The following is a 12,500-nucleotide window of genomic DNA, read 5'->3' on the forward strand; positions in this document are numbered from 1 at the left end:
AAGCAATTAACTTGTAACTAAGTGTTTAAACTTTCCAGCTGCCTCTTGTGCTTGCTTAACTCCTGAAAGAATGTTCCTTAATTGGAGCTATCTGTTTCTGTAAACCTGCTCGCTTAAAGACTGTAACCGAAACGAAACGGGGGCCCGAGGCTGGTCCCGGACCACACAGCTGCGGAGTAGGTGGTATAGTGTTGTTTCAACCGCCGTGCCTAAAGTCACGGAGCTCTAGCTTAGGATAGTCTGAAACCTTCCTGCTTTTTTCGGCTCGGGGCCATTCTCTGTACCTGTACCCTAACAGGGCAGGGGGTGGTCGCTGGCCAGCTAATGTGGACTCATGACTTGGCTCAATTCGGTCTCTAGGTTGTCCTGTCTCGCACTCCGTACTATAACAGATGCCATACCAGTTCAACCCAGCTCTGAAGGAAAGAAATGCCGAGCGTTCCACTAGCCGGAGGAAGGCAAAACGCACCTCTGCCTTCCTCTGAGGGCACGTCTGAGTGAACGGGTCGTTCTCCCTGCCCGTCACCCCAAGCCCCTCATCCCGGACCCCACCACACCCGGCCTTGACCTCCTCGGCCCTGCCCACCAGGCCCCATCATGGCCTCTGGAGCCTGGGCTCTCTCTCTCTCCAGGCACTGGCACTGCCCCCCGCCCCCACCCCGGGACCTGAGATCCAGGGCCTCTGTCTCCCAGGCCTCCCAGCTGTCTTGACTTGCGGACTCAGTGCCTGCTCTGCCAGAGAGACCTCTTGCTGCGGGGTGGCTCTCAGTGGCTGCATCTCAGCGGTCTAACGTGTCCCCCACCATCCACGTGGCCACCGGCGTCAGGCTTCGGTGCCGTAGTGCCACCCTGCCTCCCTTCCGGGGGAATCCCACGCTGCCTCAGGCCCATTATGACCTGGAAGAGGCTGCACCTGTGGGGTCTGCCCATTTCCACTACCCCCCCACACACGTCACCCCCCGGTCCCCCCATAGGGGTTAGGAAGAAGGCAACACTTTCTGGTACAAGGGTTGAACTGAAGGGGCGAGTGAGTGGCCACCTGGCAGGGGCATCGCAACAGATGGCTGAAGAAGTCAGCCGCCGAGTGCAGAAATGTCACGGAACTTGGGGTGCCACTGCCCTGCTGAGATAGGGCCAGGGCAGGCTTTAAAAGGCTAAAATTCTCCCTGCCTTTGGTACATTAATACAGAACCCATGGTCCTTTCTAATTTTTGATTCCCGGAGAGGCAGGAAGTATTCCAAATGGCCACGCCATGGCTTTTCTAAATTGCCCACAAGGCCTTCTCCGACCCAGCGGGTCAGGGGTTTGCTTTGGTGTTACATCGTGGTAAAAGAGACATCCCACAGCAGTGACCATGTCCATCGACTCCGTCGGCGCTCTCAGGCTCGTAGTCCCACTTTTCAGACAAGCCTGGATGGCCACTCCGTGTCACTCTTTGCCAAATGCCAGCCACTCTCCTCCCCGCCCCGCATCCCCCATTTGGCCACCACAACTCTTCATCCCCAGGCGCCCTCCGGTAAAGTGTGCTCCTGTCTGTACACCTACTCCGTTGGGGGCGGGGGGGGGCGAGGTGGCACAAGAGGTGGCTGGTGGCCGGAGCAGGCCCGCCACCTTGAGTGTGTGGAACAGCGCTGAGGATTTCCTAAGGGAAGAAAGAGGGTGGGGAGAGCGAGAGAGCATCTCCTCCTCGTGAACCTCACAGATGATTGAGGACAAACAGGCCTGCACGGGGGGGGGGGGGGCAGGGAGGGTGCCGAGTCTGCACCAGAGAAAATGGCTTTGTGGGGGGGTGGGAGGGGAAGAGGGCAGAAAGATTTTCTGTCTTTTTAAAACTTCCCCCAGGCTTTTGGGAACTTGCAGCCCGGCCTGCATCCCTGAGGCACGTTAACTCTTTGGTTATAACTCCAGGTGGCCCCCAGGGTGGGCGGCCCACAGAGTTCAAGGGCTTTCTTCTCAGCAGAGACGGGACCTTTAGAACAGCTAACTGCAGTAATTGCCTGAAGCTGAGAACCAACCCTCCCTCCTTTAAAACCTCTGTATTTCTGCCTAGGCCTATGTTCACGAAATTTGGGGGTTTGAGACTGAGAAGCTCTACCCTATTTATTTCCTCCTTTGTCAGCAAAGTAGACTCTCTGTTTTCTTACTCCTCATACCGCTTGTCCTCGTTATTCGGCCTCGTGGACAAGCAGCTGAGCTTTCGGTCACAAGTCCACACCCCAGGGTGGAGGGGTCCAATCCACCCCTGTCCAGACCTGGGCCCTTCCTGCCTCCCTCCCGAGACGATCTGTTTGGCAGCCCAGCCACCTTGGACTGGGCCACAAGGAGGACACAAAGTAAAGACCCAGCCCCCCACACACACACACACGGTAGTGGCGGTGGGTGGCAGTTCTCCAAGGGTTTGGGGCTTTTCCTGAGGCAGGAGACGGAGGGGACTGATTTCTTTAGAGCTCCGTCCCCTCCCCCATGCGCTGTGCCGCCTGGAAGCGGCAGCTCGCGGGGCGGGGTCGCGGCTGAAAGCGGCTCCGCCCGAGAGAAGCCCGAGGCGGCTACGTGCGAGCGCGCATGCGCAGTCAGCTCGCGGGGCGGGGTCGGGGCTGAAAGCGGCTCCGCCCGAGAGAAGCCCGAGGCGGCTACGTGCGAGCGCGCATGCGCAGTCAGCGCAGTGAGTGGGGGAGGGGTGGAAACCGGCGGAACGGCTCCGCCGGGGCCCGGCCATCTGTGCGGCCAGGCTAGGGGTTTCCCTCTTGGGCCGGGAGCTCGTACCCCGCCCCCAGCCCGCAGGCAATCCCGAGGGGCAGAAGCACGACTTGCTGGGCACCTCCTCGGGCGAAGCGGTCGCGGTGGCTGGGTTACGTGGGGCCCAGACGAGTCTCTGGTTCTGGGAGCGGCACCTCCCCCACGCGCCTCTCCTCTTGGGCCTTCACCCCCCCCCCCCCGCGCTCCGGCCCCAGGGGAGGGGAGGAGTGGGGGGCAGGGAGACGACCTCAGGGAGGAGCCAGACCACCTGAATGAAAGCTTTTCATGAACTCGTGTGCCTTTCCCAGGGAAACACCATTTCTGGAGTCTATGAACTAAAATAAAATCTTAAGCCGCCCCCCGCCCGCCACCGCCAGCTGACCCGTCCCGTGGTTGGCCCAGGGAACCCTAGAAAAACCCTTAAACCTGAGCTGCTGTCCCGCAAGGACAGGGGAAGTCAGACACCCCTCCCTGATGGAGTCAGATTTTATAACAATGAGATACTGAATGTCCGACGGGCCTAAGGCCAGGCAAGACAAAGCTTAACGCATATCTAGCAGGCCAACCGTTTACTGAACTACAGGGCACTTGAGTTTTGGGTAAACTGTCCAGTGGCTTGTCTGTGATTAGCAGACCTCCTTACCTTAACTGAAAACATGATGCAAAGCCTTTAGGCAGAGGTTCATTTATGTCATCAATTGCAAATCAAAGAATCTTTAAACCCAGCTGTAAACCTGTAAACACCGCACCCTCCCTCTCCCGCCCCCCCCAACTGCCAGATGTCCTGCCTTTTCAGCCCAGACCAATGTACCCCTTCCATGTTTTGATTTGTGATTTTACATGTAATTCCTGTCTCCCTAAAATGTATGAAGCCAAACTGTAACCCACCCCACCACAATGGGTCCGCTTGCTCAAGGCTTCTTGGGCGTAGCTCTCTGGGCCATGATCACGGCCGTTGGGCTCAGAATAAAACTCTTTAAATTATTTTGCTGGCCGGGCGCGGTGGCTCACGCCTGTAATCCTAGCACTCTGGGATGCCGAGGTGGGCGGATCGTTTGAGCTCAGGAGTTCGAGACCAGCCTGAGCAAGAGCGAGACCCCATCTCTACTAAAAATAGAAAGAAATTATATGGACAGCTAAAAATATATATATAGAAAAAATTAGCCGGGCATGGTGGTGCATGCCTGTAGTCCCAGCTACTCGGGAGGCTGAGACAGGAGGATCGCTTAAGCCCAGGAGTTTGAGGTTGCTGTGAGCTAGGCTAACGCCACGGCACTCACTCTAGCCTGGGCAACAGAGTGAGACTCTGTCTCAAAAAAAAAAAAAAAAATTATTTTGCAGTGATTTGGGGTTCTTTTCCATGGACGAGTCAATCGTGTTCACATTATTTTAGCCTTGGGAGCTTTTTCTTTTCTATTATGTCTGATCCTGATCGCTAGCCAGGTATTCATTCATATTTTTGGTTGGTGGTGGTGCTCAAGCTCGTCTTTGTACATCCCAAATTGGCATAAGCCACCGTGAATATGTTTTACACCTTCCAAGAGCTAGCGCTTATTGCCGTATCATAACCAGGGCTCGCAGCAATTTTTCTTTTTTTTTTTTTTAAAGCTGCTTCCACTTTCCACCTAGGTATACATGCGAGTATACCCTTTAAATGAATGCTTGCATCGAGGAACCAGGAAGTGGTTTTTGTTGTTGTTGCTGTTGTTGTTTTCCCCCAGTCATTTATCTGCTCCTCAACCCTCATTATTTATCACACACACACACACACACACACACACCCCATCTCTGTAGAAAAGCTCACGGAGATTGTTCATCCACCGCGTGCTTTCTGTTGACAGTATCTGAGATGATAAGGAGCACCATGCATTCTGTTCTAAGAGAAAAATTGCATATATCAGTATGATTATATTTTACTTCTTGTGTGAATTTAGTGGATCTCATAAAAGCTGATCTTGATTTTCACAGCAGAGAAAAGTGGGCTTCTGTTTTGGTTTTGTTTTTGTTTTTCTGGAGGGGTGGTGTCTTCACATAAGTGATCATCTTTACAAGTATGCTATATCCTAGAAATCTCAGAAAGCTGCAAAGAGTGACTTGTTGACAATGCTTGCATTGAATGATGTATCTGAATCTGTGAATCGAAGGGGTCAGCATCTGACCAGAAAGCACTGTTAGAGGAAGAGGGGTTTCGGGTCTTTTCCTAAATTGTATCTGCCTAAGGCGGAAAATATTTCTGTTTCCCTATGACATGGTATTTTCCTCACAAGCAGTGTTAATGGCTCCATATGTCTCTAGACTGGCTGCAGAGCAGAGACTCCATGGTCTCCACTACTTGACTCTGTCTGTCCAAGAATGGCCTCCACAGCTCTCCTCTGTGAGATATCCACTCTCAGAGGTGGCACGGTATGGTGGGTAGGGGGATATGCTGGATTTTGAAAACTCAGAGTTTGAACCCCAGTGCTTTATTTCTTAGCAACATGAACTTTGTCAGATCACATCACCCTGCTGAAGCCCAGTCACCTAAAGGGTAGAAAATGCAATGGATAGATTGACGCTTCTCTTCTCTTCTCCTCTCTTCTTTCTCTCTTTCTTTCTTTCCTTGTGTCTTCCTGTCTCTCTCTCTCTCTCTCTTTCTTTTTGTCTTTTTCTTTTTTTTCTTTTTTTTCTTTTGACGGGCCCTCACTCTGTTTCCCAGACTAAAGTGCAGTACCATCATCATAGATCACTGCAACTTCAAACTCCTGGCCTCAAGCGATCCTTTCCCCCTAGGCTTCCCAAAGTGCTAGGATGCAGTTTTATTTTTATCTGTGACACCATGGGAGGAAATATCTTTTAGGGTCATAGGGTCAGAAATTTAGATCTCTTCTTTGAACTCATGGTAGCGGCTAACTGGGATTTTCAGTGTGTAAACGTAAGCCACTTGTAATTTCACCAGTACTCCCGTTACTTGTCATCTATTCAGGAGGTGAACTCTTCTTCCCCTACCATCTACTGTTCAAACGCGTTGGCCACAAGGATAATTTGAATATCAGATTCAGAGCACAAATAATTAAGGTCCTGTAGCGTTAATAAGTAAAAGGGGCCACACACAAACCTGTGGAAGTCTGTGTCCCTTCCGGTTTTTTTGTTTGTTTGTTTGTTTGTTTGTTTTTGGGTCCCCCCCCCCCCGAGACTGAGTCTCACTCTGTTGCCCGGGCTAGAGTGAGTGCCGTGGCATCAGCCTAGCTCACAGCAACCTCAAACTCCTGGGCTCAGTCGATCCTCCTGCCTCAGGCTCCCCAGGAGCTGGGACCACAGGCATGTGCCACCATGCCCGGCTAATTTTTTTCTATATATTTTTAGTTGTCTGGCCAATTTCTTTCTATATTTTTAGTAGAGACGGGGGGCGGGGGGTCTCACTCTCGCTCGGGCTGGTCTCGAACTCCTGACTTTGAGCGATCCTCCCGCCTCGGCCTCCCAGAGTGCTAAGTTTACAGGCCTGAGCCAACGCGTCGGCCTGTGTCCATTCTTTAATGTTGTGTGTTGCTCAGTTATGAAAAGGCAAGGGAACATAAAATCCGAGTTTTAGGGATGACTTATAGGCTCAGTATTCTTTTTTTTTTTTTTTTTTGCCTCCTCTAAGCCTATGTGAATATCAAGGAGGGTAAAAAATTCAGTGTTCTCAGTTCAGTGCCCAACCAACCTCGGTTTCCAGAGTAAAAATTGAGCATCCTATTACACCTTTATTTCCCTTTGGTATGCTAAGGCCCAACTCGGCAGAGAGGTCACTGTTTATTCTCTTTGCTAAGATCACATGTGCCATAGTCTGTCTGCTTTGTCTCCTTTAGGGGTAATCATCCAATCTTACCCGGGCCCCTCACATCCTCGTGACAATAGGCCTCCTTGGTTTACTGAAATAGAAAAGACCGGCTCATCAGCAATGTTTGATCGGTTGCTTCAGAAACAAATGCTGTTCTGCTTTCTTTACTATGTTTTTTTTTTCCTCCTTCTTTCTTCCGTCAGACCCAATCCGATATAGGTGGGAGAGAAGGTAACCGGAGCCTCTGGAAAAACTGAAGTGAACCAAAGCGAGTTCACAGATTCAGATAGAAATCAGGAGGAAGAAAAATTGAGAGATAACATGGATTTTCTGTCTAGCGGGTGTTCTCACACTTCAATTTTACCAGAAGCGTTAGGTAGGATGACGATGACGATAATTGTGACAAACACTATTCTCATTGGACAGATAAGGAGGCAGGCTCAGAGTGACGAGTAACCTGGGCCTAAATAGATCGCTAAGAAGCATCATAGTGTGTTCCTTGGTTACGCTGTTTTGTGAAGCTCAAAAAGTTTGGGGTGCGCGTGCGCGTGCGTCCATGTGCGTACGCAATCATAGGTGTTCTAGTAAAACGGATATGAGGTAGGATTTCCCATACCTTCAATGATTTCATGTCCTGCAGGAACATAATGTTCCGGGATCAGGTTTTTATTCTGCCTTCTGTGCCACATGCTCAACATGCCTGTGACTTTACAGCCGAGACTTGCTCAGGGGGAGCCCATTCTCATCTTCTGGGAGGTTCTGCTAATCTTTAAAAGACAAGGACATAGGAAGATGATCCTATAACAACGACTGTGACCACGATTAAAGGCTTACTGTTTACCACGCGTGCTTCTGTGGGCTTTGCCTGCATTTGCTTTTTCACTCTGCCCAATATCCCTGTGGGGTAGGCACCATGATTTCTGCATTTGCAGATGAAGAGGCTGAGGCTCAAGAGGATTTATGACTCGCCAAGTTACCAAACACGGAGTGTCGTCCAGGTAGCCAGTCCAGGCCCCCCGGCTCTGCAGCCACTCTGCAATGCTGATTCTGAGCCTGACCGTTTCATCACTGGTGGCTCCCTGAGAACCTTGACTCGGCCCCCTTCCTCAGTTCACTTGGGAAACATATTCATGTGTGTGTATTTCTCTCCTTCCCTCTCCCACCCCCCCTCTCTGTTTTAGTTTTTATTATTTTGAAAAGTGCATAGAACGATAAAAACTTTAAAAGTAGGAAAAAGCTTACGGAACACATAAGGACACAGAGAAAGAAAATATCTGTGTACAACAGTGCAACGCATTTGTGTTTTAAGTCGTGGTGTTGCAAAAGAGTCCAAAAGTTTAAAAAAAAAAACCAAACCACCATGGAAAAGTTTATGAAGTGAAAACACTTACAGTAAGCTAAGGTTAATGTATTATTGAAGAAAGAAATTTCTAAAGGTAAATGTCGTGCGGCCTAAGTGTCCAGGGTTTATGAAAACCTACAGTAAGTAATGTCCTAGGCCTTCACATTCACTCACCACTCACCGCCAACTCACAGACTCACCCAGAGCAACCTCCCGCCCACCCTGCAAGCTCCATTCACCGTAAGTGCCCTGGCCAGGGTGTCCCACTGCACAGAAACCTATTAGACTGCATTTCTTCCCATTACTATCAGTAGTTGTACATTTCTTAGGACTGTAGGCCTACGATACACCTCCAGGCATAGTTAGGGGTTGGGAAGAGGAGGGAAGAGGCCATTCTTCATTTATTAATTGGGTAGCATGGGGACAGGGGAGGCAGTTTCCTCCTTCTCCTCCTCGGCCCCCTTCTCTCTTGTTTCGCTTCTCCCTCTCTTGTTTTTCTTTATTCCTCTCCCAGTTCCCCCTTCCATCGTCTCGATGGATTTGGATGAGACGTAGACATTTTCTACGTCAGGCCTTAATCATACCGAGGGAGCAGGAGAAAAGTAAGCCGCCTACCATGACACAATGGAATGGAAGTTTGTCAGCCATTGACTGCTGTGGCATTCCGACATTTAGTGTCTTCAGGACATTCTATATTTCTGCTATCCCACTAGAATATATCTCCTCGATCACTACTGTGTGGCCACATCCCAGCTGTTTCGTGAGCCACCCTCAATGTTCGTGACAATGTAGTGTGGGGACTCCCTCCGTCTGGTGCCTTAAACTCGCACATTTGGGATTTTGTATCAGGATAGCAAAGCGATCGCCTTTAAATAACCTGGCTGGCCATGGTGGCTCATGCCCGTGATCCCCGCAACTTGGGAGGCAGAGACGGGAGCGTGACTTGAGCCCAGCAGCTGGAGACCAGCCTGGGTAACACGATGAGACCTCATCTCTACCAACAAAAAAAAAAAAAAGAAAAAAGAAAAATTATGGCGGGTGTGGCAGCATTTGCCTATAGTCCCAGCTACTCAGAAGGCTGAGGCAGAGAGGATCACTTAAGCCCTGGATTTGGAGCTTGCTGTGAGCTACAATCAGGCCAAGGCGGCCTGGGAGAGGACAGAGTGAAAGAAATCCTGTCTCAAAAAAAAAAAAAAAAAAAAAAAGAAAGAAAGAAAAGAAAAGAAAAGAAAGAAAACAAGACCGATAGCACAACACAACTTAGAAGACTTGGTGTTACCGAAAGCTCGGCCACCTGCCCACGAGGCCGAATAACGAGGACAAGCTGTTTGAGGAGGAAGGAAAGAGAGAGTCTATTTTGCCGGTAAAGGAGAAAATAGGGTAGACCTTCCCATCTCAAGCCTCCGAATTTCCCGGAACATAGGGCTAGGCAGAAATACAGAGCTTTTAATGAGGGGGGGAGGGGTTCTCAGCTTTAGCGATGATTGTGGTTCATTATTTCAATCGTCCAGGCTCTGCCAAAAACAAAGCCTGTGAACTCTGCCGGCCGCCCACCTGGGGGGAGGCGGGGCAGGGGACCACTTGGGAGTTTTAAGAAAAGATTTAACCTGCCTTGGGGACATAGGCCAGACTACAAGCTCCCAAAAGTGGTGGTGGTGGTGGTGGTGGTGGTGGGGAGCGTAAAACGACAGAACGTCTTTCTGTCCTTTATTGGTTTCTCCTTTTTCCCCCCTAGGTGCCAAAAGACCTGAGACTGATGCCGAAAAGAAATAGGTACAGGCGCCCACGTGCACACACAAAGATATACGATCGAATACATCGTGTTGACAGTCGGGGAAACTGGAAGATGATGGGGAAGTATCACGAGCAACTTTGTATTTCTTCCAGGACAGGAAAATGGACATGAACAGAAAAATTCATCGTTCTCGGCGTAGGATAAAAAGCCACATCTTGTTATATAATATAATTCATTCTGTGATTTAAGTTTTTATACGACATGATATTCGATAAGCCTAAAAAACAAGATAAAAGAGAAACAAACAAAAGGGAAAAAATAAAAATAAAAAAGACGACGGGCAGAGGCCTACGGTCCCGGGAGGAGGCAGAGAGCGGGAGGAGGGGCGCCTCCCGCAGACAACAGGGCGGGTGGGCGGAGACCCGCTAGAGGCTAGGGCTGCCCCGGGCGGGCCCAGAGCTGCGGGCCCGGGAAGAAAAGGGTGGGACCGTCCGGACCGTGCTCTCCTCCCCACCCTCCACACCTCCCGGGAGTCAGCTCTTAAACTCCCAACCTCACCTGACTTTCCGGATCCCGAGGTCTGATCAAAGTGGCCGCAAGATGACACCCAGCAACCGCTGCCGGTGTCATCCTGAAAAGAACGGACCCTATGACTGACGGGGGTGGGGCGGGGTGGGGGTGGGGCGCACAGTGGGTGGCCCGGCCAGCTCCCCTTCCGCCTCGGAGCGGATCGGATCATCTGGAACTTTATCCAGAGAGGAGAGAGTGCCCCTGGGTGTGTGCTAGAAGCCGGAGGGTTGGGGCAGGGACCTACCCAAGAGAGAAGTAGAGTACAGGGAGTTTCAGAGTTGACCCACTCACGATCTCGCCCTGGTCAATACAAGAGTGGCAATATCTGTCACCGTGGAATGAACACTTGGTACCGAAGACCTTTGTCTATGCTGGCCCCCCTATGCCTAGGGGGGACATGTGGCCAGAATCTGACATCCTAAACGTCTTCGTAGAAAGAATTTGGGGGTGGGGGTGGGGGAGAGAGACAGAAATAGAAAAGAAAGGGGGAAAGAAATGGCTGCCACAAAACTATCAGAACAGATAAGCGACCGATAGGGCCTATCTGGTTAAGTTCTTTCCCTACCCAGAGAACGGTGGACACAGAGAGTCAGGGATAGAATTTCACGCTCGGCACTGTCTCTCGTGACAGCGGGAAGGTGGAGGGTGGCTGAGGGTTCTATGCTCCTTTATCACACACCGTCAGGTAGGTCAGGTAAAATTGAGGACAGATTTCCAGTGTTTCGAGAAAGGAAGAGCACTCGTGCAGGCCATCTATCTGTACGTGGGAGAGTGTCCCCGAAAAGTGGCTTTCAGTGCCGGGATGTGCCTAGGCCAAGAAGGTTACATGATCCTGAGTGAGAATGGTCCGTCCCATAGAGTCAGTCAGTAGGAGGCCACCGGTCGAGACGGAACTGCCCCCCCCACCCGCCCCCGCCCCCGCCCCCGCCCCCGCCCCACAGAGCAGACAGACTCAGAATGGAGTCACTCGGTGCCAGTGCCCTGCCCGGGTGCCCCATCATTCAACCGAACTGGGAAACAGGTGGGCTTTCCGACCCTCGGGAGGGAGCTTCACGGCGGGCGGACAGATCAGAAGGGGCCCAGCTCCCTTGAGCGGGCAGGCTGGGGACGGTCGGTGGGGTCTCTTGACAGGAGGCACCACGGAACCCTTGAGGCAATGTCGGGGGCACCTATGTTGCGGTCCAAAGCTAGCGTCTGAGAAGTCGTCCCGAAAGCATGATGGCATCAACAAGTCCCCTCCGTTCAAGAAACGAGATTCATTTCTAGAGGAGGGCCACCCACGCGGGAGAACCGTAGGCTTCCTGTGGACATTCTCTTCAAAAGGCAATTCACTCAGCGGAGTGAAAATCGGAAAAATCGCTGTCCTCTGACGCAGCTGCAGAGAAAAGATGGCACCAAAATCAATGAAACACACACATACACACACAAACACACCTCCTCCCATCTGAACGAGCACTCCGGACGGTCACATAGGGAGAGTGACGGGCTCTCTTCCCACCCTGTGGTTCTCTACCTTTCGTTGCGGTTTTTTCCCTCAGTGGATAGAGGAGGAGACACAGGGGGCTCAGCCGGCATGCGAGTGGGTTTATCATCCTCTGTGAGTATCAACACGCGACACCACCTAAGTGAAGGAACACACCGGTGTTTCATGTCATGTGGCTCAATGCCTGGCAGATACGAGCCTTTGCAGGCCTCCTCGTGATCGACAGGACGTCGCCTTGGACACGGACACATCTTGTCCCTCCCTCCCGAGGCAATAGGTGGTTCCGTACCTCCTCGGGGCCAGGGCACAGTCTGCCTAGGCACCTACAACACGTGTGGCAACAGCCTCGATGGCTCTGCCATGAGAACGAACTCCCGTGGCACGGGGGTGGGGTGGGGGGGGTCGGGTGCTGAAGAATTCAGCTGAGTGAAGGAATGCCACGGGATTCAGAGTGCCATCGGTGGGCTGAGAGGCGAGCAGGGCGGGCTTTGAAAGGGTAACATTCTCCCTGCCTTCCGTCTGTCTGTGAATACAGAACGTACACGCCAGGCGGGGTGGCTCACGCCTGTAATCCTAGCACTCCGGGAGGTAGAGGCGGGTGGATCGCTCAAGGTCGGGAGTTGGAGACCAGCCTGAGCAAGAGCGAGACCCCCATCTCTACTAAAAATAGAAAGAAACTATATATCTAAATATATATACAGAAACAGTATCTAAAAATATATACAGAAAAATATTAGCCGGGCACGGTGGCGCATGCCTGTAGTCCCAGGTACTCGGGAGGCTGGGGCAGTAGGATCGCTTGAGCCCAGGAGTTTGAGGTTGCTGTGAGCTAGG

Source organism: Eulemur rufifrons, unplaced genomic scaffold (assembly GCF_041146395.1).
Source record: "Eulemur rufifrons isolate Redbay unplaced genomic scaffold, OSU_ERuf_1 scaffold_156, whole genome shotgun sequence".
Lineage (NCBI taxonomy): Eukaryota > Metazoa > Chordata > Mammalia > Primates > Lemuridae > Eulemur > Eulemur rufifrons.